Source organism: Galleria mellonella, unplaced genomic scaffold (assembly GCF_026898425.1).
Source record: "Galleria mellonella isolate WM207_F2 unplaced genomic scaffold, CSIRO_AGI_GalMel_v1 utg1267, whole genome shotgun sequence".
Classification (NCBI taxonomy): Eukaryota; Metazoa; Arthropoda; class Insecta; order Lepidoptera; family Pyralidae; genus Galleria; species Galleria mellonella.
In genome coordinates this window covers 1,075,905-1,091,505 of record NW_026441987.1, presented here as the reverse complement: position 1 = coordinate 1,091,505, position 15,601 = coordinate 1,075,905, and the positions used below count along the sequence as shown (strand labels likewise).

Below are 15,601 nucleotides of genomic sequence, written 5' to 3'. Positions count from 1 at the left end.
GTTTTATTACCAATATTTTCTTTCATCCAACATGATCGATCGGTAATTCCACTTAAACTTCATTGATCTCGCTATCCACACTTCGCCAAAGTGGAAAGTTGATTTTCATCACCTTGAATTTTCCCTCTGATTAAATTTTCACCGACTCTAGCTTTGGTAGAAGTTTTCCAATAATAATTTATGTTTAGTAAATGCAATATTTTTTTTCCTTCAAAATTATTTGTTTTTGTTCTCTACGTTTGTTTATGTGTTTATTTATATATTTTTTTTCAGTACAGGTATGTGTATGAGGCGGAATTAATGTGTTAGGATACTCGAATGCGGCACTAGTATTAATTGATGCATGTACATCATTATTATGCATATTAATATTTACATAAATATATAAATAAATATATAGATGACAAATATACAGTATATAATAATATAATCTAAGGAAAATGCTCTTTAATTAGATTGTATTTGAATATTCCGCCATATGTTCACCACTTTGGTAGATTATTTCGCCAACGTCCATACCACGTTGAAAACACCGGTTCTCGTCCGATCACCGAAGTTAAGCAACGTCGGGCGCGGTCAGTACTTGGATGGGTGACCGCCTGGGAACACCGCGTGACGTTGGCTTTTTTATGCACTTTTTAATTTTGTTTTGAATCCACTAATGTAGTTAATTTTTTTTTTATAATATCGATCGATACGGAGAGACATTTTTATTACTTTTAAAAAGTTGGCAACGACTGTGTCATACTGCACACAGAATTCAGATAGTAATAAAAAAGACTAAATTTATTGGAGGACCGCAAAATATATGTAAAAACAAAATGCAGCTATAATAACAACATAAATATCAATATTGGTAATAGCTAGACAAGAAACAACATCAATATTGGTAGTAGCTAGAAAAGATTTGGTGAGCCGTATCAATTTAAGCCGCGGGCCGCATGTGGCCTGCGGGCGATGGTTTGGACAGCTCGTTCAGGTTGTCAGCATTCGTAAGAAACGAGAACTGAAATAGATCTAATACTTGATTCCAGCTTCGTTGTATATATAAAAAAATAATAAAAACGATCACTGATTATCGATCGAAACGATTATCGATCGTCACTATAAAAAAAAATTAAAAAAGTACATTTGTAAATGCAAAATGATTAAAAAGTGCATAAAAAAGCCAACGTCACGCGGTGTTCCCAGGCGGTCACCCATCCAAGTACTGACCGCGCCCGACGTTGCTTAACTTCGGTGATCGGACGAGAACCGGTGTTTTCAACGTGGTATGGACGTTGGCGACATACTTCTCTAAACTGGTGAACATATCGCGTAATATTCAAATACAGTCCAATTAAAGTGCATTTTCCTTTTTAAATTTGATCACAAAAAAGGGCTTCAGGAATTGGTTTTTCCTGTCTATCACACCAAGTAAAGGACCTGGACTGAAGGTAAATGAAATAACAGTGGAAGTCAAATAATATTTAAGGTTTTATATAGCGACCACAGTATGGAATTACTACAGAATGGTGAATTAAGACTAATTCAGGGGTATAAGTGACACTCCTAGTGCTGCAGGCGTTATTAGACTAATAACACAGATAACATACTTGAAGACTTCTATAGCGCTGTAGTAGATGCTTCATTTTGCTTTAATAAAGTCCCAGGTTCGATTCCCAATCGGGCTAATTTAGGAAACGAACTTTTCCGAATTTGCTCGGGTCTGGGTGTTCTGGATTTGTGCCCATAAATATTAGATTTTCGGTTTCTTCTGATACAGGGTGTCCAAACTTGAAGACCACTTTTTTTTAAATGGCTATATTAGTAGTTAGCGTGACTGTTTACAATCATGCATACTGGATATAAAAATAATACAAAATTAAATTATCCCGATAATGGAACAATTATTATTCATTTATATACCTAATTGACGGATAATCAATGATGATTTTTTTTTACTTTATTTATTTTACATCGGTAAAACGAAGAAAGCCGTGGGCACAGCTAGTTATCAGATATATCGTTTTTACCCTAGTATGTAACCTGGTATGTTACATTGATATTGACTTACCGGGATAAAAAATAGCCCCCAACGAACATGGACTACAAAAAGAAGTCGTGACGAATACTGAGTATTGGGGGAAAAGGGATTATTAGTAATGGGGATTAGCAATTACTATTATTAGCAATATACTCTATCAGGTCGATCTACTCGCGGTTTCCTCTGGAAATCATCATTATTGATGAATTGGCAAATTTGTCACAACAGGTTAATTGACCTGCTTCATCTTCACTTATCATCCCTCACTGGTGCCCCGCCAGCGTATGTTACTAGTGCAGGCGGGGTTACCATTCCATTATCATCCATTAAAAAAATACTAAGTATTAGTAAGTTAGTAGAAAGATTCGTTGAGCTCGTAAAGCCTCAGAGATAAGAGAACGGTATCTAATTCAGATAGATTTAGGTTGTCTAGCTAGATTTCCCTTTACCCGCATCTTTACATACAATGTCTTCTATTATTCTTTCATTGGATAATTTTAATTCCCATATGATATTATTTTAAGATAGGCTACACCGCGACTTCTTTAGATTTATTAAAAAAGTGCAACAAATATTGTGTGTGTGCGTGCGTGCGTGCGTGCGTGCGTGCGTGCGCGGGTGCGTGCATGCGTGCGTGCAAGTATGCGTGCGTGGGGGCGTGCATGCGTATGTGCGTGCGAGCGTGCATGCGTGGGTATGTGTATAAAACAAGGCTAGTTAATGAACTTACTAGGTTTGTCGTCTCCGATAATTGTTTTGAATTTATCCGGAAGTCTTCTTCAGAAGGCGTATGTAAGTTGGAACAAATATTGGCCACTACAAAATATTATTGTCTGCTGAGAAGAACTCGCATTAAACTCACCCATTACTCCTTCAATTATGTGCAACATATTTTTATATTTGTGCACGTACAGTAACAATAATTAGCATTAAGTTCTATTTATGTTATATGTTATTCAATGCGAAATATATATTAAACCATGTGTAAACCAGTGACCACAAGCAACACCCGTTCACGAGTATGACAGCATTGCACTCAACCAAATTTTAGAGAGCTCAACGATTCGCCACTAATCACGCCGCTACCAGTTTAGATTATATAATAAGCATGACTTGTTTCAATTTACATGACTACATTTTATTTACATCAAAACACTACCTAATCAGAATATACATACATATATACATATCTGTCACGCCTGTCTCCCATTAGGGTAGGCAGAAACAATGGAACGCCAAATGCTTCAATTCAAACAAACCTCTTTCGATTCTTCCACATTCATCAATCTTTTCATACACGCTCGCCGGTTACGGATACTTTTAATTCGGCCCTTCTTCAGCACATCGCCTCTTTGGTCGACATACGTCCGTCTGGGGCGGCCCCTACCGACATCTCCATTCATTCTTGCTCGATAAATCTCTTTCGTAATCAGAATATCTGTCAATTAAACAATTTGAGTTGTCGATTACAGACAGATAACATTAAAAAAAAATACTTATTTATATGATAATGGAATGATACCTCCGCCTGCGCTATCGGTATACACTGATGGGATACCAGTGAGAGACTGTAGATGAGGACGAATCAAGTCAGTTTCCTCACAGTGACGAAACCATAAAGAATTAATCAAGATGGTTTCCAGAGTGAACCGCGTGAGGATCGATCTGAAGGTGTAAATTACTAGCAATGGGGCTGTTAGACCCCCAATACTGACAATCCCTTTCTCTCCAATATAAAACACTTGTACAAAATCTCCTTTTGTGTATTTTTTTTTTTGATGAATGATAATGGAATGGCAATACCGCCTGCGCTAACGATATACGCTGGCAGGGTACCAGTGAGGGTTGATAGGTGAGAATGAAAAGACAGGTCAGTTAACCCACCGTGATGAATACACCTGGGATTCAGCACGATGGTTTCCAGGGAGGACCACGTGGAGATTGACCTGATAGGATATATTGCCAGCAATGGGAGTGGTAGTCCGCATTATTAACAAAACTTTGTGTATTTTGGATAATATTAAAGAGAAATACTTAGGAGTGTTAATGAAAAACGATAGGGCTGGGAGTTTTCCACTCAAGAGTCTAATTATCATTAATGAAAACCTTGAGTGCAATGTTAAGTACTGTAAAGCGGCCTGGTGCCATAACAAATTGCTTATTTCTCACTGTAAAGTGACACCCCTGTTAATAAAAATGTCAAACGTCTATTTTAGGACGTTCAAATTTTTCATCTCTTTCTTTCCAGCTAAAATCTAATAAATTGGAATGCAACAAGGAATGGTTAACTTTAAAATTTGGCCTTTCTTTTCTTTTATATTACCATCATACTGCATATGTCTGTCTGTGACGCAAATCAATACATAGTATAAAACAAAGTCTCTGACGCTGTCTGTTCGTCCCTATGTATGTTCTGAGTTTATATATATAAACTCAGTGCCCTTTGCGTAGTTTTTCTGCCTCTTGTGAATAATTGACGCTCTAATCATTTCAGGTTGGTCTTCTCTGTTTAATAACGAAACTTACTTAAATAAGAAGGTTCATTCAAATACTAAGATACATACTGGAAGAGATTACTATTTTAAAATACGCTTCATTTGTATTTTCTCAGAGAGACAAAGTTTCTGGTATTATTATTATTTATGCGATTTAAATATATTTATTTATTTAAACTTTAACGCACAGTGAAAGTATGTACATATGGCGGACTTATCACCTAACAGTTTCCTCTACTAGTCAACCATTGGGTGAAACAAGAAATAAGTAGGCGGTGCATTATTGAATTGAAGGAATAATAAAATTAATACTTAATACAGTGATTCTCAACCACTGTGCCGCGGCACTTTTGTGTGCCGCCAAATTTTGAAAGTGTGCCGCCAAATTTTGCAAATATTTAAAATTTTTGTCATAAACTATTTATGCAGTGTGTTGTAGTAAGTAAATAATTTTTATCTTTTTTTTTGTGTGCCGCCAAATTTTTGAAATCGTTAAATATGTGCCGCATCAAAAAAAAGGTTGAGAATCACTGACTTAATATAATAATATAATTCTTATTATTATTATTTTAGGCCTTAACTGTCCACTGCTGGACATAAGCCTTCCCCATAAGGGGAATTCTGCCAGTAGTTGCCACGCTTGGCAGGCGGGTCGGCAACTGCAGTTAAGGTTTTAGAGATGTTTTAAGAAGGACGCTGCTGCTACATCCCTATTAATATAATACATATATAATTAGACTAATATATACACATAAATAAATACATATTATATTTCTTATCGGAGTTCCTAAGCTTAACTGCGGTTGCCAATCCACCTGCTCAGCGAGGCAACTACTGGCAAAACACCCCTAGGCTTATGTCCAGCAGTGGGCAGTTAAAATCTGAAATGGTGATGATGATGATGATTAGAGTTTCCATTGATTCGAGAATAGTTAATTATAAGTATTTTTTATAAGTAATTTTTATGTTTGTTACCTCATAACTCCTGTCAGTTCTAAACTGAATTCTAATATTTTTTTTCTGAAAGTATATACTTACATAATTTATGAAAATTCGTTTAATATATTAATTTTGAAATCTTTAATTATGGGTTATTTTATCCAGTATCCCTATACCCGTGACAGAAGTTTATCTCGCTTTTGAACAAGTTAGTTGGGGGGAGTTAAAAGGAATTTTAAGAGGGTGTCGTTCCATTTTGTAGTATACGCTCTCATGGAAGCACTACACTAAGTGAGTGGAATGTTCTCGACTTTAAGATTCCAGTTTGGACCGTGTTTATTGGTGTTTTAGTATTACAGAGAAGATCGAAGTAGGTAAATAGGTGCTGCAGTGAAAGAACTCGTTTTTAGATTTTGTACATTGTATTTTTAGTATCTTAAAGTTGATAAATATAATATACTAATCCTACTGGTAAATTTCAAAGTTTGTAAAGATGTTTGTGTGTTTGTATGTTACGGATTTGGAACGTGGGTACTCGGATAGGATATCTTAATTTAACAAATAGTACTTTTTATATATTTATTAACGCGAGAAAAGCTACGGGAAACAGCTAGTATGTCATATATTCTTTCTCCTTTCATATTTATAATGTTAGTGTTTTAAATCATTAAAGTATAATTTATATATATATATTTCATTTACTTTTATTAAAATACGCGAGTTCTTGCAGAAGGAGTAAAAAACTGTGGTAAAATTGAAACAGCTAGTATGTCATTAAGGTGTCAAATGCAACTTAGAATGATAAACAAGCTGACGGTCCACTTGATGGAAAATGGTAACCGTCGTCTACAAATATATATATATATATATATATATATATATATATATATATATGTACAAACACAACTGCTTTACGGTAGAAACACGAATGGGACAAAGATGTCCGAGCAAACGACTTTTGTACAAAGTCTCCCTTTGATAGAAACTGGTGGCTTGACCAATTACTTCAATTAATAATGACACGGAAGAGATCGCTTTTAGCGATAAGGTCTTCATTTGTTTTCTCATTGTGATTATTTCTTGTAATTGTTTATATTTATAATAAGTTTACTATTGTAATCTTTTGGAGGAAACAATAAAAAGTTCTATCTATCTATTTTTGGAGGAAACAATAAAGAGTTCTATATATCTATCTAGCTATGAAATACTTTTTTATCCCGATTACGCAGATAAAGTCAGGAGTAAAAACTAGTAATTCTATAGATCTGACAATATATAGTGCTTAAAGTCACTTATACGAGTAAGTTTAATCCCGAATCCAAAACTAGGAAGCGTACTCGTATATAAAACGTAAATTACTATGCGGCGCGGCCATTGTCGATAATGAGTGGTTCAATTTCACGGGACGCGACCCCAATGACTGGACTCGAGCGTTTATTGAGCCCTCATTTGTAGAGCCAACGTTCCGCTGATCCGCCGAATGCCGTCTATCGAAATATAGGTTGTTAATATAACGCACTAGCTGGCCTGTCGCCGCAAATTAATTCTTTATATGGAGTTTTAGTTGGAGTTTTTTCCTTTTCTGCGGGTGTCGTAAGAGGCGACTAAAGGAACTTAATGATAATAGGATGGGCAGCAGCGTCCCTCTTAAAATACCTCTAGATACCTAACTGCGGTTGTCAATCCGCCTGCCAAGCGTGGTAACTGGCAAAACTCCCCTTATGGGGAAGACATGTTCAGTAGTGGACATGATATTTTTTTTTATCACACAACTTAGAATGGCAAACAAGCTGACAGTCCACCTGATGAAAAGTAGTAACTGTAGCCTATAGATATGAGCAGTATCATGATTATAACAGAGTATACTGATTCACCCATGATACCCCCCATGCGTTGCCATTCCTGAGGACTCAGGTGTTATTCCTCTGTACCCAGTAAATTGACGTAGTTTTAACCAACGTAGCCCGATGGATAAGTAAGCTGAAGGAGTGGAAACTACTGGCAAAACCCCTAAGGGGAAGGCTTATCTTCAACAGTGGACAGTTAAAGGCTGATATGGTGATATTTGGGGGTATAATTATTTCATATCAGCTTTTACCCACTACTTCATCCACGTGACTTAGGACTATGTTTACTATAAAAATAAAGTGTAGCATATATCTCTCTCCATCCCATCTAGCTCGTTAATTTATTAGTGATTGGTTAAGCCTTGTAGGTACTATAAGTGACAAACAAACACATTTTCATATTTATAATATTAGTATGGATCGTAATATGTATGTATACCATACTCGTATAGCTAGGGGAAAAGGGATTGTTAATAATGGAGTAAGACAGCCCTATTGCTAGCAATATATTATTGCCTTATCCCCACTTTCCATCAGGTGGGCCGTCAGTTTGTTTGCCATTCTAAGTTGCATAAAAATTTAAAAAATAATAATATTAGGTCGACCTCCACGTGGTTCCCCTGGAAACCATCGTGAACAATTCTTGTTGATTTCGTCACGATGGGCTAACTGACCTACTTCATCCTCACCTATCATTCTTCACTGTGCCCCACCAGTGTATACCGATAGCGCAGACGGGGTTACCATATATCATACATTAAAAAAAAACTCATATAGCTATTTGAAGATTATCTATCTATACAGATGATACTCGTAATAATGTCGCACTATGCTCGATTTCATCGGGCTCTTTCCTAAACTTATCTCTCTGAAATTGAAAATTATTATTCGACAGTTTAGCGGAATTACCAATGTTACCGACCACCGAAAATTAAATGTAAAACAGTTATTAGTGAATACCGTTATAAATTTAGTTTGCTCTGGTCCTCGGAATAATAATTTCGAAGTGATACCAAATAGATATTTTAGAATTAAGAGTTAAAGGCAGATATAGAGAATGATAATTCGATTTCAGAATCGAATTCATTGGAATCGATTTTGAGTTGTCATTCTCTAAACCCAATATATTATATTAGAAATTTAGTTCATGCTAGTTCCTAAAATAAAGATATCTCTGTGTCTGTAAGGAAAGTCTCTCGAACGCTGTACTGTTAGCTAATTGTATCATTGCGAACCTTCAGCATTCTTTTCCCAGAAACTTAGTCCTTCTCAGCAAAAATACTTACCATATGACCAAGAGCCATTATCAATTTATGATATCATAAAATACTTTCGTTATATGCTTAAAGCTAGATATTTTACAGTCTATACTGACAATAAACTGATCAGTTTTGCTTTCCATGAAAGTAAAATCAATTGTTCGCTTAGTATAGACGTTTATATTATACTTCCCCATTTATTTTTGTATTGCGACATATTATGTCCCGGAACAAATTCAGGGATATAATATATATCTGTAAATAGTATTTAAACTCCCCAACAGGGAGAGACGTAAGTTCAGTAGTGGACAGTTAAAGGCTTATATGATAATAACGAAAAATTATTCATTATATCATCTTTTACTGAGTCTTTCCTTGACTCCTAAATCACTAAATATAAATATTTTCAAGCCAATATCTACACACTCCATTGCTTCACTATTTAAGGATTTCTTTGCTGACCATAGCGGCTTAAGCGAAGGTCACGGCAAAGGCAATTTAAGGCTTAAGATGCAGTAATATTTATCCCTACACAAGGTTCACGCTAAAAGGGTTCTCCTAAATCCCATATTTATATATCCAATGTAATTTGCGAATTCCTTCATGCGTAATAACGATGCCAGAAACGAGATTATTTGCGAAAACTGTCGTGTTTCGTTAAATTATATTTAACGAGCTTGATTTTAAGTCGATGTTATGTCCTGTTATGAATTTTTAACATATATCATATTTATACTACGAAATTGTGTATAATAATTTTACTTTCATTTCTGGCTGTATTCAATTAAACTTACATTGCTCTTACAACGGAAAAATACATTACTATGTTATCGGTATTACTTGTAAATACACAGTCATTAATATTTGTACCATATATTTTGATAGGTAAGCTTAAGTTATTATAATATTTAAGTTTTTATCCACTGATGAGTTCATAATTTACTACAAAGGTTACTACTTGACCTCTTGTCATCTATTCTATAATATTTTTGAGTTTCTTACTCTTTTGCGATTCTTTAAATTACTTATATATTTTAAAAATCACGAAAGAATCATTTCCTATAGCATAATATATCAAAATAAAAAAAAAAAAAAAACGAATCAAAGAAAAAACAAACTTAGATAAGAAAGATTATATAAATTAGAACTGAAAATATTAAGGACCCAAACATACATCCTTGAGAAACACCTATTCCAGTAAACGAATAAGACCGCACGATTTACAAAGAAGATTGTTTAATTTCATATGCCACCTGCATCCACTGACTCCCTGCAATGCATTTGAGGTCGTCACTCCATCTAGTGGGAGATCATCGTTTGTCCGCAGGGAATTGTCACTGAAGAACCTTTCTTCCCTATCGGTTGTTGGTTCTTTAAGCTATGCGACCAGCCCATTAAAGATTTATGATTCATAATCTATGTTTTTTGTCCTTAAAAAGATTTTAAACAAAAAAAAATCCATATATTTCCTTTTAAGAATGAGTTTATAATGCAAATGTAAGAGTTTGTAAGCCTAAGGCAAAAACACTTTAGACTTCACGAATGACGTATGGCGAATCGTGAACGTAACGCGTTAAGAACTCGGTTTGCTGCAAGTATTTTCATTGATGTTTGTATATGGCGCTGTTTATAAAAATATGGGCATCATCTTATTTGACATAAATATAACAAAAAACTTAAAGCAGCAGCGTCGAGAGCAGTTGCTCATCACAAAGAAAAATAAGACAAATGACAGTTAAAAAGAAATCACAAAGACAAGCGTAGTAACAACTGGCCAAATATGCTCAATGGTAAACCACCATAAGGAATGGTCTCGTTCCTTATACCAGTCTATGGAGGAGGCTTATGCTCAGGAGTGGACAGATAATGGCTGATATGATGACGAAGTTGATAACAAAAATAATAATATATAATTTAATGGCAAAGGAATGGGCGTCTCACGTAAAACGTCACTAAAGCATAACTGTCGTACCCACTTGCCTGCCAAGCATGGCAACTACTGGCAAATCCTCAAGGGGAAGTCCTATGTTCAACAGTGGACAGTTAACAGATGGTATGATAACAAAAAACAATAGTTTTAAAAATATAGATATACAATTAATTTTCTATAAATTGAAGCAATCAAGACACAAATCGTTCTATTAAAATCTGCGCTCTCGTGAAGCTCAAATAACAAGAGTTTTATTATAAAACTGATTTGAATTTCAAATTTTCCACCGAATCGCTTGGACTATTAAAGTGATTGTCATAAAAACTGGGTACACCAATGAATAGGAATATTACACTTTGGGCTTTTAAATGTATTTTTATTGTAAAAAGTTTACCTTAAGAATTTTTAAGGGCAAAACAATAATTGCTTTGTCCAAGAGTGTGGGAGAATTCTATTGTCAGTTTGTATTTTATTTTTTTGCAATTGTGTATTGATTTTTTATTAGTAATATTGCAGAAGATTTTATGTTTATTTATTAAAGTTTAATACACCTAGAAAATGTAAATGGCATTTGCCAAACACGGCAGCTATTGGCAATCCCCCAAACATGGGGGAGACATGTTCAGCAGTGGACAGTCAACGGCTGATTGTTGATTTAGCTATTATTATTTTAAATTGGTTTATTTACATCAGTTCCAGAACATTAACCCGATTTCTAATCTCAATGCGGGTAGACGTAATTTATAAGTTACTATATTTTATCTGCAATTTTGTATCCGTAATCGGGTATGTTTACTGATCGAACAAAAATATAGCCTATATCTTTCTATATGCCTTATAGTACGTGTATACCAAATATCAACGTGATTGGTTATTCCATTAAGGCGTTTAGTGGTAACAAACAAACAAACTCACTTTCACATTTATAATACTAAGATTTTAATAATCTAGTACAACTAATCTCATTTTATAAATTACTAAATTCTCGTAAAGTTGTTATATATAATGATTTATTTAAAACCAGATAATAAATTACTTGCAAAATATTTAATTCTTGTATTTTGCCTGTTATGACATATGGATGCCAAACCTGGAGCTTAACTAATCATAACATACATAAGTTAGAAACTTGCCAACACAGTATGGAACGAAGTATACAACATCAAATTAAAAGATAAAGTAAAACTATACTTAAGGAAGAAAACTGAATTCACGGATGTTACTTACTGTATCAAGAAACTAAAATGGAGGTGGGCAGGACATATAGTTAGAATAAATAAAGAAAAATGGTCTAAGGATATTACAGAGTTGTCCGAGACAATATAAAAGAAAAAAAGGGAGACAGCGTCGTAGATGGGAAGACGATATCAAAAAAATAGCGGGACACACCTGGAAAAGACAAGCGCAGAATCGCATTCAATGGCGAACTCTAGGGGAGGCCTATGCTGGACAGCAAGACAATCTTCACGTACCGGTGTCAAACAAATAACTAAATTATTATAACTATATTGTAAGATTGTTAATAAAGGCTATTATTATTATTATTATTATAATAAATTACTTAAATAATTAGATATTTAATACCTTCGTAAATAAGTTTTCTTCATTCATAAACGATACTTGATAATTTGCGTCAAATCAAAGTTACTATTATTAACAGTCTAGTAAATTTCTTAAAATATGAATCGTAACAAAATGGGGTATCCTTGAATATTGTTAGCACAGTATTTTCTTCTTATGTTAAGTCATAAGATGGTTATGAATAAAATATTAAATTATGCTAAAATAAAAACACTTTATATATGTAATATAAACCAAATTTTACATTTACAGAATTTGTAGGGTGATACTCCATCTATATGATGGAGTGTCACCCTATAATTCTGCGCGAAAAACAGAACTACTTTTTTATTATTATATATATATATATATATATATATATATATATATATATATATATATATATATATATATATATATATATATATATATATATATATATATATATATATATATCTCTATTTTTTAGATATCTAAACAAAGAAGATTATATATTTGATATTCCCTCTTCTGAATTTTCCCACAAAAATATCTAATATCTCTAACATCATAAGGTTATGACCGAATAACCTGTAAAGTTCAACCAGAGAACTGGCAAGTAAGACTAGATAGAACTATTTAAAAAAGGAATCGAATTGATGTTCAAAAACAGAACAGAATACCAAGAAGGCCCATTATGAAACACTTGAAATATTACTTCATAAAATTAATTCAATTTTACTCCGGGGACAAATTAACACTTTTCACTGGAACTTTATTTTGTTATATCCATTCACTGTGCTAGATATCTAATATTCATGAAATATCTATAATATTATAGTTTCAAAGAATTAACAGAAGTCTGTATTTAATCTATTCGGTGGTTTTCAAACGATTTCAAGATATCGTATTTAAGGTGATTAAGTAGTAATTTATGATTAGAGAGCAATGGTATGACAGGGTATTAAGGTTTAACAAGATAGACCTCAGGAATGAAAACATTTGTCCATAGTACTATACTATTTATGAGCGACGTTTACTATTTTTCAATAGATGGACCGTCAGCTTGATTTAAAAAGAAACAAGTTAGTAATTCGTATGTATTTTTGTTATGTTTGTGTGTTACGCGATGTGTTTGCCGATTTTGATTATACTTTTTAATGTAAATGGTTTTACTCCCGTTTTGATTATCGATACAAATATCATTAATACGGAAGTCGATATTTTTATAAGATTTCATTCAAATCTATACAGCTACTTAAAAGAGGTACAATATTGATAATATTTTACTGTAATTAAGATCTATATTGTTCGTGTTTTATTCAGAAAAAATGAAAATTATTTAATACAAAATTTGCAAGTTTATCTTTTAGAGATATCTGTTACAACCTTTGAGGAGTTGAAAGGAATTAATGCTACGATGAAGTCAGATCAAAGTTATGAATTCGAGGGAAATTTCAATTGCTCGGACAACAATTTACGAGTTATAAAGTTACGTTGGAGTAGTCTAAACTGGGTGTGATGCATTGAAGGAGTACCATTGTCGACAGGGCTATTGTGTGATCCGTATAAAAGCTTGTAACTTCCGTTACAGGACTCCTTTGCGATATAGTTTCTATTCTTCTTACCAGCATTTACCACGAATTTGCATGTGACCCATTTTTTCTCTGAACTTAACTCACACTAATGTAACTTGTAATCTATGTAAATATTTATTTTAGTTTCTGTTTAGCACTACTACTGCCCACTTACTACTTCCTATGCTACTGTGTTAGGTTGACTGGAAGAAATCTCTTTTAGAGATAAGTTCCCTATTGCTAACATTGTTATTAACTTCTTATAATTACTGTACGTTTAGTGCAATAAAGAATACACACACACACACACACATACACACACACACACACACACACACACACTCACGCACGCACGCACGCACGCACGCACGCACGCACGCACACACGGACGCTCGCACACACGCACGCACGCACGCACGCACGCTCACACGCAAGCACGCACGCGTGCGTCACGCACACACAAACATACATAAATACATACATACATACATACATACATATATACATATATATATATATACAGACGTTACTGTTTCAAGTCCACCACACGGGGAAGGTTCGTGAGTGATACTGTAAACAGTACGTGTGTACAGTACTGGTAAACGCAGTTTAGGACAACCCCCCCTAGAAGGAGTGACGACCTCAGTTGCATTGCATAGAGCAACAGTGGGCAGATAATACTGAGATGATGATGTTTCATGGATAATTATAAACTAAATTTATAATAAAATTGGCTTAAAATTATTAGAAAATTTGTTCATATCAGTATTTACAATAAAGATTTCGCTATGATCGTCATCCTCATATAGTCCTGTCTGTCATTGAAAATAGTTTGCCTTTGCTTTTAGTTGCCACACTTGTCAGGTAACTTAGCAACTGTAGTTAGGCTTTCGTGAAATTTTAAGAGGGACGCTGCTGCCCATATTCCCTTATTTATCTCTTACAAATTACACGAGAAAGGAAAGGTGTGATATAAAACTGAAGTTATAAACATAAGTTTAAAGAAATAATGCCTCAGAATTGACCCCATTGTATGACAAGGATGAATATTAGTCTATGTCCTTCTCTATCTTAAATTGTTTCTTTTTATATAACCTAGAGATATCGGATTTTAAAGGAAATGACAAGGTACACAGGCGGACGTCCCTTGAAGGGATTTTTTTCCAGTCAACCTTGAGCATTTTAAAGAGTAAAATATTATAAGATTATATTAAAACGGCACAAACGAATTGTTTCGCTGTTGTGTAGGTTGCGTGTTAGTTCAAACAGTGTCCTGAAGACAATTGCTGACAAAATGGACTGTCCTATCCTAAAATATTGAGTGGGACAGGTTATCAATGTAAGAGCGTTATGACCGCTCATTTACTAACATAGGTTAAGTCAATTTATAACTAACAAAATGGGCCTTATGTAGTCTAATTAAGTAAATATAATTATTATTAATAAATATAAGTATTTTTATATTTATTAATATAGGTTTTTTTTTCCTACAATATATAGATATTGCTGTATATTATCCATCCCGTTGTATATATTTTATCTTTATTCTCGACTAGATCTACATAGCTGTGCTTACTATTGCGTCTCTGGTAGAATTGTCGATTGAAACAGGCATTGAAATAAATTTTGCAGTTAAAATGTAAAGGTGCCAAGATTTAACAAACACACTATCAAATTGATAATATTGGTAATGATATTACGTTTATAGACCATTGATAGTTATATAACCATAAAGGTTTCTTTTTTCCTATTTTGTTATAGAGAAATATTTGCAAACTTTCAGCAATTATTATAATTTTTATATTTTCGTAAGACATAAGGTTCTAAATTTGTTTTTTTTTATTGAAATGTGATTTTGGTGAATAATATACATATTTTTTTTTATTTTAGTTTTATATTATTTCGTTTTAATTTGGTATTGATCTTGTTAGGACTGGAATAATTTTTGGAGAAAAATTGTCTACAAATAGTTAAAAAAATCAATTATTA

The 15,601-nt window shown here is 33.7% G+C and overlaps 2 non-coding genes across 2 annotated transcripts; one reads left to right on the top strand and one right to left on the bottom strand.

The window, feature by feature from the left end:
• The first annotated feature begins 505 nt into the window (after positions 1–505).
• On the top strand, positions 506–624 carry LOC113512783 (5S ribosomal RNA). The gene has a single exon (XR_003402147.1). It is a non-coding gene; the product is annotated as a 5S ribosomal RNA (ribosomal RNA).
• A 542-nt stretch (positions 625–1,166) lies between these two features.
• LOC113512784 (5S ribosomal RNA) lies at positions 1,167–1,285 on the bottom strand. The gene has a single exon (XR_003402148.2). It is a non-coding gene; the product is annotated as a 5S ribosomal RNA (ribosomal RNA).
• Between the last annotated feature and the right edge of the window lie 14,316 nt (positions 1,286–15,601).